This window comes from Rhinatrema bivittatum, chromosome 18 (genome assembly GCF_901001135.1).
Source record: "Rhinatrema bivittatum chromosome 18, aRhiBiv1.1, whole genome shotgun sequence".
Lineage (NCBI taxonomy): Eukaryota > Metazoa > Chordata > Amphibia > Gymnophiona > Rhinatrematidae > Rhinatrema > Rhinatrema bivittatum.
In genome coordinates, this window is record NC_042632.1 from 51,097,538 (window position 1) to 51,115,123 (window position 17,586).

The window sequence follows — 17,586 nt, forward strand, 5'->3', positions numbered from 1 at the left end:
CCTTGAGTAGCCTCTAGCCCAGGAGAGAGAGAGAGAGAGAGAGAGAGAGAGAATCGGCAAAAGAGAACCTGCTCCCTGCCTCGCTTTATGAATGCAAAGTGTTCTCAGGAGCAACAGCACCGAGGGCACTGCCTCCCATTCCCATTTACAGTCCTCCTAATAAATAAACCCCAGTGGGAAGTGGCGGTAGAGGTACTGCAGACAGACTCCTCCTCTGCTCTCGCTGGAACTTTCCCAGCCTAGGATAAGATCCAGTCCCTTCAGCTGCTTTTTTTAACTTTTTTTTGTTCTGGAAAAGCAATGAACTTTTTTTTTTTTCCTTTTCTAGAGATTTACTTAAAGTTTAGTTTTTTCTTCTAAAGCAAAAAAACCCAATAGCTCAGACTTTGGCCTCCAGTCTCCTACTTTTCTCCCCGGTACTGTAGTCCCCCTCTCGCCCACAAAGGGAGCAGAACCCGGCAGTCCATTTCCCTTCTGCCCCCCTTCTAAACGCGTCTGCACTCCCTCTGCTGCAAAACCCAAAATGCCCATTCACAGAGGTGAAGGTGCCCGGGATCTGCCAGCCGCTGTTTACCAGGCAACATGGCCTTCCTTACATAAGCCTACTATTGACTCTTCTTGTTCCTTTAGTGCACGCGCTCGCTACGTTCAAGTCATATGAAATGATTACTAGATTTATTTAACAGGTTCCAGTTCTTGTCCCTCTGAATAAGTGGAATATGCCCCAAAAGCATAATTTTACACGTTTTCACTCTGAAGCTGCTTTTCAAAATCATCAATCGCTCTTCCTGTTCTGTGAAGGTTGGTTTTAGTTTTTGGGTTTTTTTTTCACCCCTTCTGTGTCTGCTCTGTTACAGATTTTGGTATCCTTTGCACACAAGCATGTCTCTGCAATGTCAGCAATAAGAGATATTAAAAAGAACCAGTGCTGAGCCCTGGCTTGTCCCACCGGTCACTCTGCCTTGTCCAGACTGGGCTCCGTTTCCCAACACCTGCTTTCTTTCGCTTAACCAATTTCTACCGGTCCTACTCTGCAGAACGGTGTCAGAGGGCCTTGCTGAAGTCCAGAGAGGCAACGTCCCCTGCACCTTTCTCCACCTGCTAAAAAAACCCCCAGTTTAACTCAGATTTGGGTTAGCACATTTTGTTTAGAACTCCCAATGCATTAGCATATCATCAGTTTACTGTATCGGGCGTTAACTTTGTTTTTAGTGCTCGGGTTAAGAAGTTGTTCTGTTTTACAGTTCAGCTTACTATACCCGGCCCTGAGTGGAGCAGAGTTGGTACCAAATAAAAAAAAAAAAAATTTTGGCAGAACATCACTGGGTGGATGCATGCGAAGAAATGTAATTACAAGAGTGGCATTTTCTTTGTGGAACCAGTGATATGCAGGAGGTACTAACGGGAGCCTGAGGAAGGACCGCTCTCTGCTGGGTACAGATAGCTGATGCTGAGTGTCTTCCAGTCCACACACTGTTCAGCAGTGCTGCTGGCCCAACTTCAGCTGGGCCCCTACCTCTTGCCCTGAAGCATATGTAGGGACCTTGTTGGAAGATTATTTTAAGGAGTTATATTTTAGTTTCCTGGAAGAGCATTGTAGATAGATGAAAGGTTAATAGGGGAATCAAAGCAATCACCTATAAATTGGTGAATGTGGATCAATATATAGTGTACAGCTAGCATAAGGGTTGTTAAGGAATTTTAAACACTATACTGCTGTATACTTTTTTTTTTCCTTCTCTGCTCATTAACTGGCTGTGATAAGAACAAAGAGCATCTATTGTTTTTTGTCTGATAAGGCTCAGTGTGTGGCCTGTGGGGCTATTCAATACTAGGATCCTTAATGAACTGCAGTTGGGCATAAGTCTTGTCAAAGTTGTGAGTGCAAATTAGACCACCTGCACTTGCAAAAAAATCTTTAACTAAAGCCATAGAATGAGAGTATTCTTCACATGATCCACAGACACGAGCCGGTAGCCAGTTCATGGGGTCTCCGGGTCCATGTCCCTTGATATACATTTTTTTTTTCACAGTTATGTTGACTCACAATAGGAGGGATTTGTCAGAGGTATCTTCTTTATATTCTTGTATAAATATTTATCTTCTGTTATTGTAACTCTGTTTGCTTTTTCCTGATTCATACAATATTGCTGTGATGGTGTTTGATATTATTTGTCTCTGCTGATCTATACTGTTTTTACCATATTTAGTAAACTAAGTTATGCTTTTACCAGATTGTGCCGTGTGTTCTGATGTAATATAAAACCATTCAGGCTACAGCTTACAGACCTTCGTTTTTTTGTTTTTTATTTTTTAAAATTTTCCCAGAAATTTATCAGGTTTTATTATAATATGAACAAAGACAGGAGAAAATCAGTGGAAAAAATGTGACTCATTATTATTCTGGGTAAAAAATCAGAGTTTATTATGGTGGACGGCAGCCAGGACAATATTAAGCAGCTTCACCCACTCGGCAGCGCCCGTATCTCTACCTCCCATCCTCTGCCTAGCATGTCCCTCTCTCTTCCCATACCCCCAATGAGAATGTCCCTCCTTCACTCCCATTTCCAACAGTATTCATCCTTACTAGTGGTGGCTCCAGGGAGCTGCTTTCTCCTCTGGCAGCCTGCTGGCTGAGGCTCCCATGCTCTATAGCACTGCCCTTCTTTATTCCCAGGGCCAGGGAGCCTGCTAGGTGTGGCCTGCTTCATATACTGCATTGGAGGCACCAAGCAGCTGGCTGCTTGAGGGGGAGAGGGATCTGGGACTTGAATAGTCACATCAGTGGCACTGGAGGGTGAACACCTTCCCTAGCGGTGGAGGGGACAGGCTGCAGGTGGGTTGGCGTGATGCAGTTGGTGGAGGTCTTGAGGTGCTGCATCTGCAGCTCTGGAGCTGCTTTTTAATCAGCTTCAAATTTAAAAGGGAAAATTGGTTTAAACCGATTGTCACTTTTGGGAAAAATCTGGGTACCTATGGGTGAAAATCGGTTTAACCTGAAAACGAAGGACTCTAAGCATATGGGAGTTCACCAGTGACAGGAAATGAAAGAGAACAAAACAGATTTAGTAACTTGAGCTTACAGTTGTGTGCAAAAGTTTAGCTGCCTTGATCAAATTGTATGCTTCAGTGCATCTCTAAGGGAACAGATGTTGACACATCTACTAAATGATAGACGTTAAACATTCAGTAAAAAATTAAATCCCCAAACCAGTATGAGTAGCTAGTATACCTCTCAAATACAAGTAACCCACAATTACAATGAAATCAAAGCTTCTGGTGTTATAAGCATCAGTCCAAAGTGTGTGTCCCACTAACTTTTTTTTTTTAATTTTTACATGTGGATAAAAACGTGTCCTCTGTATAACCATTCCTCAAAGTGAACTCAAAGAATACATGTCACGTCTCATAGATACTCACATACGCTTAATATAAAACCTACTTTTGAACTAAAGGCCTTATCTTGCATGTGGTATGTGAACATCTATGGGACTATTACGTGTAATTATTTGATTAGAGAATTTTGTCAAGCAGCATACGTTAAATTGCAGTGTCTTCTGGCTTTCTGTAGAAACACAGTCTTACTAAGAGGAAGTGAGCCAGAAATATCCTGAAGCAGAAAAGAAAGAGGTTCTTGAAACATGGACCCATGTCTGAGTTTTTGATGAAGGTAAGTTTGAAAACGTTTCTATATTTGATGAAAAATGCATAGTGTTATTTGCATTGAAAACATTTCTTCATGAAATTTGCTGTTAAACTATGGGCTGTTTCAAACAAGTGACTGAATGATTGTATGTAATTCCCGGATGGCCCAACATATGAAGATCCTAATATTTATATATACTATCCGCTTCACTTTTTTTTTATAGGGCAATCATATATTTGGAGTATTTCAACTTGAAAGTCGAGCTTCGATATTATTCAAGCATTGGGTTATGATTAAATCTTGAGTGGTACTTCTATAATATCGAAGCTTGACTTTCAAGTTGAAAAACAATGTGAATGGGAGGCTGGATGGGATGGGTGCATGTGTGTGAGTGAATGAGAACATGCCTGGGATGGGGGTGTGAATGGGAGGCTGGCTGGGATGGGTGCGTGTGTGTAAGTGAATGGGAGCCTGCCCTGGATGGGGGTGTGAATGGGAGACTGGCTGGGATGGGTGCGTGTGTGTGAGTGAATGGGAGCCTGCCTGGAATGGGGGTGTGAATGGGAGGCTGGCTGGGATGGGGGTGCATGTGTGAGTGAATGGGAGCCTGCCTGGGAAGGGGGTGTGAATGGGAAGCTGGCTGGGATGGGTGCATGTGTAAGTGAATGGGAGCCTGCCCTGGATGGGAGTGTGAATGGGAGGCTGGCTGGGATGGGTGCGTGTGTGTGAGTGAATGGGAGCCTGCCTGGGAAGGGGGTGTGAATGGGAAGCTGGCTGGGATGGGTGCATGTGTGTGAGTGAATGGGAGCCTGCCTGGGAAGGGGGTGTGAATGGGAAGCTGGCTGGGATGGGTGCGTGTGTGTGAGTGAATGGGAGCCTGCCTGGGATGGGGGCTTGAATGGGAAGCTGGCTGGGATGGGTGCGTGTGTGTGAGCGAATGGGAGCCTGCCTGGGATGGGGGTGTGAATGGGAGGCTGGCTGGGATGGGTGCGTGTGTGAGTGAATGAGAGCCTGCCTGGGATGGGGGTGTGAATGGGAAACTGGCAGGGATGGGGGTGTGCGTGTGTGTGCACATGAATGCATGGGAGTATTTCTGGGATGAGAAGGGTGTGTGTGTGTAAGAATGGGAGCCTGCATGGGATTTGGGTGGATATGAATGGGAGCTTGTGTGTGTGTGTGTGTGTGAGTGTGAGAGAGAGAGAATTTGGGGGGGGGGGGCAGGTGGATTCCAACTTGCCAGCAGCTGAAATGAAGCTGAGGGCCTGGGGCTGCTGGCAGAGCTGGAGACGCCTGCGGGTTTGAGACGGAGCGAATGTGTGTATGAAAGAGAGGAGAAAGTTTGTGCATCCCATTCCCACTAGTCCGCGACAATCCCAAGATCACTGGAAATCAAAAGTTCCCAGGTATGAATTTTTAAAATCCTTTTTAGCTTAATTTTTCAGGTGTTATGTGCTGTGTCTGCTGTTTTGAAATATTTTATTGGTGTTTGGGACATTTAAAAAAAACTTGTATATGAGTTTTTATTTAATTGATCTTTTATTCTCCAGTTTTTAAATATTATTAGTATGTTTTTATTATGATTATTTTATTTCTTGATTTTATTGTTTGATGTTTGAGGAGTGGTGATGGTTCTGCTTTTTCATTGTTGCTTTCCATAGAGAGTCTGGCTTCTTGTGGTTTCCAGTTCAGTTTTTATCTGCGCATTTGCATTTCTACTTTATGATTGCTCTGTATTTGGTTGAGGGGCTGTTTATGTTCTGCACGTGTGACTGAGGTGAGGCATTTTCCTAATAGGAAGTGTATTAGTGCATTCGGGCTTTCAGAGGGTCAAGCCCACACCCAACACACATCACAATAGACCTAATAGCATATCAGGTCCCAGTGACGTTTTTGCAGGGCTTTCAGGCTGGTATCACAGCAGTGCATGTAAATATAATGTAAGTGGTATTTTTACCTCAGAAAACTGTACTTTGATATTTTTCATTGTAAAACTCAACTCGTTTCTCCACAGCTTTAATTCCCCATCAGTCTGTTTATAACTGTTTAAATGGAAAAATCAATTATTTTAAACAAGTTCTCCGCTAAGCGTGTTTGGCGCTTCTCATGTAAACTATAAATGCATAACTGTGTGTGTGGAATGGGGTGAGGGGGTGTTGTGTGCGTTGTGCAAGGCTGTAAGGTTCGCCTGGGGCAGGAGCTGAGCTTTTATTTGATGGGCCCGGGACAGAGAGTGAACGGTGGGGAAGGGGACAGCACAGTAATTGTTCGCACAGGGCAGAAAAAAAAGCTTATCCCCGGCCCTGGCGGTCGGGTCGCGTCTGAAGAGAGCAGGGGGTCGAAGCTGGTGGCATCAGGGCAGACGGCAATTAGGCAGAGCCGAGATCTGGGCGAAGGCCAGGTAAGGAGATCAGATCGAGAGGCAAGGGAAAGGACTGAAGAAGAGAGGACTGGGCAAGGCGAGGGGGCAGGACTGGAACAGGGAGGCGAGAGGGGCAGAAGAGCAACGCGACCTGAAGACCCGGCAGGGGACCTGTTGCTGGAGGTGCGGGCCGGGTATCAGTCCCCCCGGAATGGCGCCGCGCCTTCACCAGTCTGCGATGCTCCTGCCGTCCTGCTGCTGGGCCGGGGGTGCGCGCGCGCCTCCGGCGAACCGTGGCGAGGGTGGCATCAGGCTGGGCAGGATGGCTGCATCTGGGGTGAGTGAGGCTGGTCGCCCGATCATCCCATGCTTAGCCAGTGGTTATTTAGTGATTTCTCCCGAGTACACAGACTCATTGTTTGTGACTTGCAGTTAAAAACTAAGATTGGGAAAAGCCAAACAGGATGATTATTTGGGGAAGGGGCAGATTTAATGCAGTAAAGCTGGAAGAGATTAGATCTCTTAAGAGTTGATATAAGAAAAGCAATCATTGGGTTAGGTGGATGGGAGGGACTCGCACACCCTTAATTTTCACAGTAGAGGTCGGCTTCCTGCACTTATCAGAGACCAAGCCCTCTAACAGCAGATATTTGGAGCCTACTGTAAAAGAAAAACCAGTTTTTCCTCCATTACACCAGCTATCAGCTGAAACAGACACAAATGTTGTCCAGATAGACAAACTAAACCATAATAACTTAAGGCCCGACATTCAGCCACTATGCAGCTCCCTGAGAGAGCCGGATACATTTATCTGGCCAAGGTTGGCTGAGGTATTCAGTGGCACAGCTGCGCTGCTGGATATTCTCTGCTATCTTAAAGTTAGCCAGGTGAGTTATGTCCAGCAAACTTTGGTTGCCCTAAATAGCAGACCTAAGCTTGTCCAGCTAACTAAGGGCCAGATTCATCAAGGCTTTTCTCCCATTTTGTGTCTAAGGGGGAAAAACCCTTAGTGAATGGGGTACTAAGCCAGGTAACGCTGAATACTGTATCCGTGTTTGTCTGGTTTCGATAGCCGGACAAGTGTCCCTGCCCTAAAACCCCCAGCCCAGCTCTCACGTACCTGGATATAAAGTTGGCAGGCTAGGTGGCCGCCACTGACCGCAGCCAGACAATCGCTAAATTGTGATAAATCTTGGGCCCCTGGAGCGGATTTGGGAAAAATCTGATTTATTCTGGAAGCCATTCTGGCTTACGCGTGGGGGGGAGTGTGAGTCTGGGCTGAAAGGGTAAAAAGTGAGCGAGAAGCATTGTCATTTGCAGCAATTTAAAGAGGAATGAAGATTTCTACAATTAGTATTTAATTTAGCAGTGCCCCAGCACAGCGTATCCAAGTTGGAGCTGATAGGCTATTAAGTCTTTGGAAGCCAACTGGGTTGGTGGTGGCCGAACACTGTGAAGGTTAAACTGGGACAGTATCCCGGCCATGGCCATGGACCTGCCTACTCTATTACCTTGAATAAACCCAAGCCTATATAGAGCTTGCTCTAGACACGGCTCTCAGGGATTGCCTTAACCTCTCCCCCCCTCAATCCATCATGCAACCATGCTAATCTGCAGTATGTAAACGTCTTCTATAATCGTAATTTGATTTTCTTTACCTACAGTGGGTCTGGTAACCGCGTGCTGCCGAAGGCGAATCATTGTTCAACTATTTTAGTATGGACGTTCTTTAAGTAATCTTCCAGATTAATTGATCTCTTTTTAATTGCAGTATATGTGATGCTGCTTTAATGATTGCTATTGTAAAACATATTCTAATTTAAAAAAAAAAAAAGATGATTTTGTTGGAAAGAAACACAACAGTTTACCGAGACGCTCCAGGATGGTGTCTGACCCAGTATGGCAATTTCTTATGTTCTTATAATGCTCATTTGGGTAAAGCAACCTTGTGGAAGGAGAGCATATAGCACTGAATCGATGCCCTGCCTGTTACCTCAATAAGCTTTTAGCTGAAAGACAAAATAAACAGAAGGACTTGGACTTGCAACTGGGCTGACATATCACTCCCTCCTCACCCCCCTTGCTCCCTATTTGTAGATTCAGCTGCTCATTTTGTTGAAGGGACTCTAACCCTCAGAAAAGTAGTCAAGAACCCTATTAAAAAGGCATCGTCACATCTACTTATTTTGTTTGTTTGCTTTACCTTTTATTTCCATGCATTCAAGTGGACTAACACGGCAGCCGCTTTACTTCAGCCTAAAAAGAGAGAGAGAGAGAGAGATGGAAGCAGTGCCGTGCCAGGCAGTGGCGCTATCGCCAGCCTGTGAAACAAACACCTCTGCTCCTTTCCTCTGTTTGCTTAATTACTTGAGTTGTTTTGCAGGGTCCTTTTTATTGCACCTTGCAGCCTGCTGGGAGAGGAAGGCAAGGGGCCTGGCCTGTCCTAGTGACTCTGGCCCAGGTTGCTACTTGTGTTCGTGCATCTACGCTTACATCATATAAAGTGTAGCATACAGTGTAGAAAGCTAGTACCTGATGGCTGAGAGAGAGCAATCATTCAGTCTGCCCAGTTTTCTGGTCACATTGCAAGAGTATATCCCAGCTGCCAGCAGCACCTGCAGGATATCACACGTATCCAGCACTATATTATTATAGTCCTCATCTGTATACTAACATCTCGGGCAGATGAGCGTTCAAAATCCCTTATTTTAGTTCATACCCAGAATCCCTCTCTTCCCAGGCATAACCTCAAGGCTTTGTAATAATCTAAATAATCACCAACCCTAAAGTGGCTGATGGTCAAACTTCTGGCCTCCGAGGTCCCCTGAGGTGCCTGCCAGACAGACCTGGCTCTAGAAGTGCCTGCTTTCCACCTCTGGGACTTCTAGCAATTACGCTACCTGCAGCCTGGCTGCCAGTTAATCCTATTATCACCACTAGTAGAAGCACTAGCAATGTGTACAGTGCCGGGTCACTTGGAGGGGTTTTGGGTGGATATTGACTGTTTCCATAGGTCGGACACGATTGGGTTACCAATGTGAGAGAGGGCCAGGAACAGGATGAGAGGTGACAGGGGCGCTGGTAATGCAGCCATAGGTGTGAATGTCCTCCGAAAGGTTTTCAGCCAAAACAGCGACCCAACATGCCACCCTGGCAGCTTCCTTTTCAGCTGTCTGACGCGATGTTTGCTTAGTATCCTTTGTGATTTATATAAATTTCATGGGCGCTGTAAAAGAGGTCTCTTATGTAGGAAAGCCATTCCATGAAGCGTGGGCAGCCGGAACCTCTCGGCCCTGCTTTGTAGTTGTAATCTTGTGCAAACTGCTTGAAATATTTTTTTTTTTTTATAGTGTAAGAAACTCCTCCTGCAGTGCTCGCTGCACTATGCCTGCTTTTATGTGAACCGCCTCAGGCATTCCACTGTACGCAGGCTTTTCAAGCAAGTAAATAAATAAATAATGGGTGGAAGCACCTTGTTGTTAACTTATTTAAAAAGTTTATGTGCTGCACTCTACAGTGGAGTGCCCGAGGTGGCGGACGTAAAAGCAGACATAATCAAAAATAATTAAAAAAAAAAAAACCAACTATAAAATAAAATGTGCCATATACAGCATGGGAAAATAATAGTCAGAAAGCCTAGGGCAGATACTAGGTTCATAGTTTAAAGACCCCAGCTGGAGAAGAGGGGTTAGAAGTCTATTCATCGAGTGCCTTTTTAAATGAGGCTGTTTTCAGCACTTTTTTAAAGTTTTAATTTATGTGGGGAATCTGCAAGAGTTCCAGATTTCGGGCGCTGCCACGGAGAAGGCTCTGTCTGGGGTGAAGTGCCACCTTGCCACGTTCAGATCTGGGCCTTCGAGCCGGGGCCGGCGCGTCCCATTAGGCGAACCAGGCCGTCGCCTAGGGTGCCAAATATTAAGGGGGCGGCAAAGCGCAGCCGTGTGGAGCTGCAAGCGGAGCCTATCCCACTCGCGGGCGAGAGGAGTAGAGACTGCACGGAATCGCCTGTGAGCAGTGCCCATCCTGCTCGCGGCCGAGAGGAGTAGAGACTGCACGGAATCGGCTGGCTGTGCCCATCCTGCTCACGGCCGAGAGGAGTAGAGACTGCACGGATTCGGCTGGCTGTGAGCAGTGCCCATCCTGCTCGCGGCCGAGAAAAGCAAACGCTTGGGCCACAAATGGCGTCTCGGTGAATAAGGTGGTAGCCGGGGCCAGGACCGTGGGGGGAGCACAAGGCAGAAGTTTCGCCTAGAGTGCCTAACACCTTTTGCACCGGTCCTGCTTCGAGCAGATTTTTGTTGGCCGAACTTAATTGCTTGGTAGGTCTGTAGATCCGGAGGGAGGTACCTAGTGAGAAAAAGGCGATGGTCATTAATTTCTGTTGAATCTGCTGCTATAAAAGTAAAACACACAAGATCAGATTAAACCACGGACTCTGACCTTAGTTACATGTAAGTTACATGTAAGTGCTCTGTCCTTAGGTTAGAGTAACGTTGAGTAGTTTGAGTATTGTGGGTGATCTACCACGGGGGCTGTTTCTTTAAGAGGGCCTGGCAGGGGCCTGGCCGCTGGATTCGTGGCAGCGCCGTGCGCGACCATGTGGCAGATGCGGCTTCCATTTCTGAGCTGAGCTGGGGCTCGGGACCCCCCAAGCAGGACCCTATTTGAGCGACTCTGATCAGGCTCCTGTCCATCTTGCGCTATCCACTAAATTTAGTAAACTGGCCGTGTTACAAAAATATAGCGAGTAGATAACACACAGGGGAGAAATAAATAAAACAAAACGACCGCGCACCATTTTTTTCCCCCCTCCGTGGAGGGGCTGTTTCTGGTCCTCTCTGTTTACCCATAGCAGCAGCCCTGCTGATTTCACCCCCTCCGTCCTTCTTCCCTGGGGTATTTCAGTAGCCCAGGGTTTTCCTGTCCTCCCTCAGTGCATTCGCTCCTGTGGTGCCTGCCTGATCTCCTGTGTGAGAGTAAGAGAATAATTTTAACATGCTGCAAGCTGCTCTCCTAGCCCTCTGGAGTCAGAGGTCAGGAGTAAAGTCCATCGCCGGAGCACTTCTGAAGGGAATTCCCAGATCCCGGTATCAAGGGGTCAAAAGCAAACAAAGAGCAAACTTAAGAGGAAAATCACCCCCCCATCCCGCTTAGCGCTATTGTCAGTGGGGGATTCCGCCCTGCCAAATGTTACACGCCATTGTAGCAACAGGGCTATTCAGCTTGAGGTTCATGGTCATATGTGCTGCCCTCAGCAGGACGCTCTGGTAACCTCATTTTACACCCCAGGGATTTAAACATAGTGCAGATTACAATGGCGTTAAAGTGAAGTACAGCTGAAGGAGAAAGCTGCTTGAGATTGCCAGTTCTTTGGTATTATGACTGAATAACAATCCAAATAGACAGGTACGAAATAAGTGACCCTGCGTCGGCCATAAATGCATTGGTGGTTCTCATGGCTGTAGCAGATGCATGGCTGAATAGTTGGTAGGAGACTGGGCTAGCATGGAAGGGGCTTCTCTAGCCAGAATTAACCTGTTATTGTGAAGCTCTATGACCAGAGGAACAGAGACATATTCTAGAGTGGGGATCTAGGACAGTCAACCATCTGGGTTGGATATATAGCTAAAGATCCCTACATGCATCTGGGATGCCCGGAGGCTGGGTCTATATCTATATCTCTTTTTTTTTTTTTTTTTAATTTGGACAATGGACCAAAGATTTTTTGGGACATCCACCCCTGGGATTCACTGCTTTGTGCACTTGGTGCTGTTTGGCTAGCTTGCATAAGGAGTCGTCTTTTTTTTTTTTTTTTTTAGGTGACCAGCCCCTGTAATGTTTCTTTAGTCACGACTATACTTTTCCTCTTACTTATAAAATGGAAAGCCTTTATTTTACTACGTAGAAATTGTGCCAACCTGGCAGTGGATCTGGCTCTCTCTTCCTGCTAAGCCGAACATGGCTCTTGGAGCTGCTTTGGATGATGCCGAGAGCTCCTGGGATGAACAGGTGTGCAGAACCTTTAAGGAGAAGATGGGAGCATACCTCCGTCCCAGATGATGTGCAACTAACTTTGAAGATATAAAACAGATGGAAGAATGCATACATTTCTAGCAGCTCCGGAGTGCCAAGGATACCTTCCAGTGTTGGTGCTTCAGAGAAGCGAGGAGGTAAGAAATATAAATGATCCAGCTCGTTCAATGGTTGAGAGAGAGATTCAAAGCGCACTTCTTATTCTAATCTTTTCTTATGACCATCATTTAGAGATGACAATACTACTCATTAACAGAGTCCAACCTCAATGTTCTGGCGTCCAAGCCACTAACCCGCCTCTAGAACGTTTGCTCCGCCACGTTTTCTTCTCCCCACGAAGCCCCCTTATTACTGCTGTTTGGACCTCAAGCGCCAGCAGCCGGTCTAGTTGCCCCTTGTTTATTGGCTGGAGTTTAGTTCTTCACAGAGCCGTGTCCGGCTCTGTGAAGAACCAGGGGTGAGAGCTCCACTGGGAACTCATCCTTGGATGCAGACTGGCAGGAGGGTAAAGCAAGCTGAGGTGGGGAACTGCAGCGATGGACTCCCAGAACAGGAAGTGCGAACAGAGCCTTACCCGAGAGCCCTCCTGCTGCTTACAGGTTTGCTTTGGGATTCTGTCCCTAATTAAACAATGATGTGAATGGAGGTGCAGAATAGCCGGGGGCAAATGTATGTATTTATTTATTTAGAAATGTTTATATGCCGACATACACTCTGAGTATCACATCGGTTTACATAAAACATGAGCTTGGCATAGCAGCGCTATACAGGGAACCGGTCATATAAACAGGGAACTTGCACAAAGAATAAATGCGAATACATAAACTTAGCTTAAAGCGATAAACGTGAGCTTGAATTACAGCATTTACAGAGGATTTATACAAAGAGCGACTTGAAGGGGGTAGGGAGATGAGGCTAAGATAAGGTTAAACAAGTACCAAAACATTCTTCCCCAAGGATTTCTCCAAGTTCTTTGTAGCCTGAATTTGTACTCTCCCCGTTCATTGTAAGACGTTATCCAAGTTTTCTTCACCCCGTTCATTGTAAGACGTTATCCAAGTCTTATTCACCCTGTTCTTCGTGAGACGTTATCCAAGTTTTCTTCACCCTGTTCTTCGTGAGACGTTATCCAAGTTTTATTCACCCCGTTCATTGTAAGACATTATCCAAGTTTTCTTCACCCTGTTATGTAAGACATTATCCAAGTTTACTTCACCCTGTTCTTTGTGAGACGTTATCCAAGTTTTATTCACCCTGTTCTTTGTGAGACGTTATCCAAGTTTTCTTCACCCTGTTCATTGTAAGACATTATCCAAGTTTTCTTCACCCTGTTATGTAAGACGTTATCCAAGTTTTCTTCACCCTGTTATGAAAGACATTATCCAAGTCTTATTCACCCTGTTCTTTGTGAGACGTTATCCAAGTTTTCTTCACCCTGTTCTTTGTAAGACGTTATCCAAGTCTTATTCACCCTGTTCTTCGTGAGACGTTATCCAAGTCTTATTCACCCTGTTCTTCATAAGACGTTATCCACGTCTTATTCACCCTGTTCTTCGTGAGACGTTATCCAAGTTTTCTTCACCCTGTTCTTCATGAGACGTTATCCAAGTCTTATTCACCCTGTTCTTCGTGAGACATTATCCAAGTTTTCTTCACCCTGTTCTTCGTGAGACGTTATCCAAGTCTTATTCACCCTGTTCTTCGTGAGACATTATCCAAGTCTTATTCACCCTGTTCTTCGTGAGACGTTATCCAAGTCTTATTCACCCTGTTCTTCGTGAGACGTTATCCAAGTCTTATTCACCCTGTTCTTTGTGAGACGTTATCCAAGTTTTCTTCACCCTGTTCTTCGTAAGACATTATCCAAGAAAACAAAGAGGTAGGCGATCTATGATACCGTCAGGTGAACACAAAAGGAATAGATGCCGTTATCTTTTCCAAATACTTTATTGATGCAGAGACGTTCCAGATAAATTGCCCGACTCTGGCCGAGTTTCGCGGCCTTCTAGCCGCTGCCTCAGGGGCTACAAATAAACAATCAGTATTGAGCAAATAAATATCTCACAATAGATATTGAGCAAATAAATATCTCACAATAGATATATTATTAAGATCTTATAAATATTAAAAAGAAATTTATATAAATCAATAAACATCTTTTTTAAATAAATCAATAAACATCTTTTTTAAACTCTCTGCATCAATAAAGTATTTGGAAAAGACTTCGTAAGACATTATCCAAGTTTTCTTCACCCTGTTCTTCGTAAGACGTTATCCAAGTTTTCTTCACCCTGTTCTTCGTGAGACGTTATCCAAGTCTTATTCACCCTGTTCTTCGTGAGACGTTATCCAAGTTTTATTCACCCTGTTCTTCGTGAGACGTTATCCAAGTCTTATTCACCCTGTTCTTCGTGAGACATTATCCAAGTCTTATTCACCCTGTTCTTCGTGAGACGTTATCCAAGTTTTCTTCACCCTGTTCTTCGTGAGACGTTATCCAAGTTTTCTTCACCCTGTTCTTCGTAAGACGTTATCCAAGTTTTCTTCACCCTGTTCTTCGTAAGACGTTATCCACGTCTTATTCACCCTGTTCTTCGTGAGACGTTATCCACGTCTTATTCACCCTGTTCTTCGTGAGACGTTATCCACGTCTTATTCACCCTGTTCTTCGTGAGACGTTATCCACGTCTTATTCAACCTGTTCTTCGTGAGACGTTATCCACGTCTTATTCACCCTGTTCTTCGTGAGACGTTATCCACGTCTTATTCACCCTGTTCTTCGTGAGACGTTATCCACGTCTTATTCACCCTGTTCTTCGTGAGACGTTATCCAAGTCTTATTCACCCTGTTCTTCGTGAGACGTTATCCACGTCTTATTCACCCTGTTCTTCGTGAGACGTTATCCACGTCTTATTCACCCCGTTCTTCGTGAGACGTTATCCACGTCTTATTCACCCCGTTCTTCGTGAGACGTTATCCACGTCTTATTCACCCCGTTCTTCGTGAGACGTTATCCACGTCTTATTCACCCTGTTCTTCGTGAGACGTTATCCACGTCTTATTCACCCTGTTCTTCGTGAGACGTTATCCAAGTTTTCTTCACCCTGTTCTTCGTGAGACGTTATCCACGTCTTATTCACCCTGTTCTTCGTGAGACGTTATCCACGTCTTCTTCACCCTGTTCTTCGTGAGACGTTATCCACGTCTTCTTCACCCTGTTCTTCGTGAGACGTTATCCACGTCTTCTTCACCCTGTTCTTCGTGAGACGTTATCCACGTCTTATTCACCCTGTTCTTCGTGAGACGTTATCCACGTCTTATTCACCCTGTTCTTCGTGAGACGTTATCCACGTCTTCTTCACCCTGTTCTTCGTGAGACGTTATCCACGTCTTCTTCACCCTGTTCTTCGTGAGACGTTATCCACGTCTTATTCACCCTGTTCTTCGTGAGACGTTATCCACGTCTTATTCACCCTGTTCTTCGTGAGACGTTATCCACGTCTTATTCACCCTGTTCTTCGTGAGACGTTATAATTGTCACTGTAACTGTTGGAATGTAAACCGAAGTGATTAGTAATTCTCTTACTTGAACCTTGGTATATAAAAGTGTTAAATAATAAGGATATAATCGGGGGGGAAACCCCTTTTCATACATCGAGCCCCTGCCGTCCCGTGGCCCATGTGCTGGTTTGTGTTTGTAGTCGGTGGTTGTAAAATGCTTTGCACAGCCAGAGAATAAGGAGATTTCCCAGGAACCTCCTTACGAAATGCGGCTTCACTATAAGATAAATAGCAATCCCCCCCCCCCTCCCGATTTTGTTCCTGTCGTGTCCTGCTTATTGCTCTGCAAGGAATAGAGGGACCTGGGACACCTTCCCCCTCCCCCATTACATTCTCCTCTTTATTCTCCTTTCCCAGCTTTCTGTGTCACAGATCAGTTCTTTTCTTTTTGTCCTGCCCAGCTTTCATTTATCAAGCCATTTTTTTTTCTCCTTCCCCTAACAATGCCCCCCCAGCTTTCGGAGAGGCAGGATGTCCTGCGGTGAAAAGGCCCCGCCCTCCTTTAATCCCTTTGCAGTGCAGTGACACGTGCACTCTGCCGCTCTGGGTAAATCCCCATGAAATGCTTTCCTCAGGTAAAATCACATCGCTCTCTCTTTTTTTTCTTCCTATTATAGTTTCTCCCATTCTGTCCCTCTGGTAAAACCATTTGGAAACGCTGCTGGTACAACGGTGCCCGTTCCTATCTGGGTAACTCGTTAGACCCTGGCCCGGCCTGCAGCACTGCTGCCGAGCGCTCTGCTGCGGTTATTTGTTGCACGGGCCGCGACAACGCGACTGAAAGCCCACAAGCCCGGCCCTCATGCCCCTGGCAGATTTTGTTAGGAATCAGTTAAAGCACTCGGCCCTGAATCGAGAGGCCGGCACTAGAAAGTATCTCGCGCCTTTATCGTTTTGCGCCCAGTGAGCATCACGCAGCAACGGGCTCTCCACCGGTGAGGGACTACGGAGGTTAAAGGTGACAGGACTAAACTTGCACAAGGTGACGTTTTGGGGAACGTGCGTCCTAGGCCTGTGGCTCATGGCTTGAAGCCCTTTTGCCTGCTGGGATCTCCCGACCTATGGTTAGCAACAACAGCCGTGATGATTTCAGCTCCTTATGCCAGCCCAGACTGAGAGGAGGACGGAGGGGGTGATGCCACCTCCGGAAACTGGTCAACTAATCTTCTTCTTGTAGTTTTTGGACATGGAGATGTAAAAGAGATCTTTTAGAGCACATGGGTGCACGGAAACGCGCGATACTGGTGAAGCAGTGACCTGGCTGCAGTGTAGGTTTGTGGGTTAAGGTACCAGGCTCTCCAGGAAAGGGGTCATCCGATGGGGTTTATAAGAATAAAAGACCTGGTGCATGGATTTGCTGCACTTCCACTAGCTCAGTGGGGCTTGTGCCTGTTATGTCAGTCGCCCGGTGCCTTTGATATGTGCTGCTGCTGCTATGATACTTGGAAGTGGTAGCAGCCAGCGCTGCAGCGCGCTTTGGTGACTGGAATCGCAGTGCACTTTGAACCCGAAGAAACTCCAGCAAACCCTGCGGCGAGCGTGCGGGAAGGGAAGGCGGGTTTCCATGCCCTGCACTGCAGAGCTGACGCCGGTGCACACAAGAAGTCAATGCATGTCAAGAATTCAAAAAAAGACTGAAAACTTTTCTCTTCCAACAAGCTTTCCCAGACGCTTAATCTTACTATGACTGACAGACTTCCATCCCTTAACTATGGACACTGTATAAAGTACTACTTTTAAGAATCTGCAACTGGACAATTATCTGTGAGCTCAAAAATTCACTTTAAAAAAAAAAAAAAAAAAAAAATTCACTTTATTTCATATATATATTAGGCATTGCCTATATTTATATTTATTGCTACGTTAAATAGTTATACTTCTTATATAAAATATTATATTTCTTTATTTATTACCAGTTAAAATATTATCACTTTATTTAGCACTATGTTAAATTGTCAACCAGTTATACTGTTCCATATGTTATAC

At 45.5% G+C, this 17,586-nt stretch overlaps 1 long non-coding RNA gene across 1 annotated transcript in view; it reads left to right on the plus strand.

The window, feature by feature from the left end:
• The window catches only part of LOC115079924, a 107,673-nt gene that overhangs the window by 17,630 nt on the left and 72,457 nt on the right, over positions 1-17,586 (plus strand). The window contains exon 2 of the long non-coding RNA XR_003853446.1: positions 3,572-3,670. This is a non-coding gene — a long non-coding RNA (uncharacterized LOC115079924). The remainder of the gene's footprint in view (positions 1-3,571; positions 3,671-17,586) is intronic.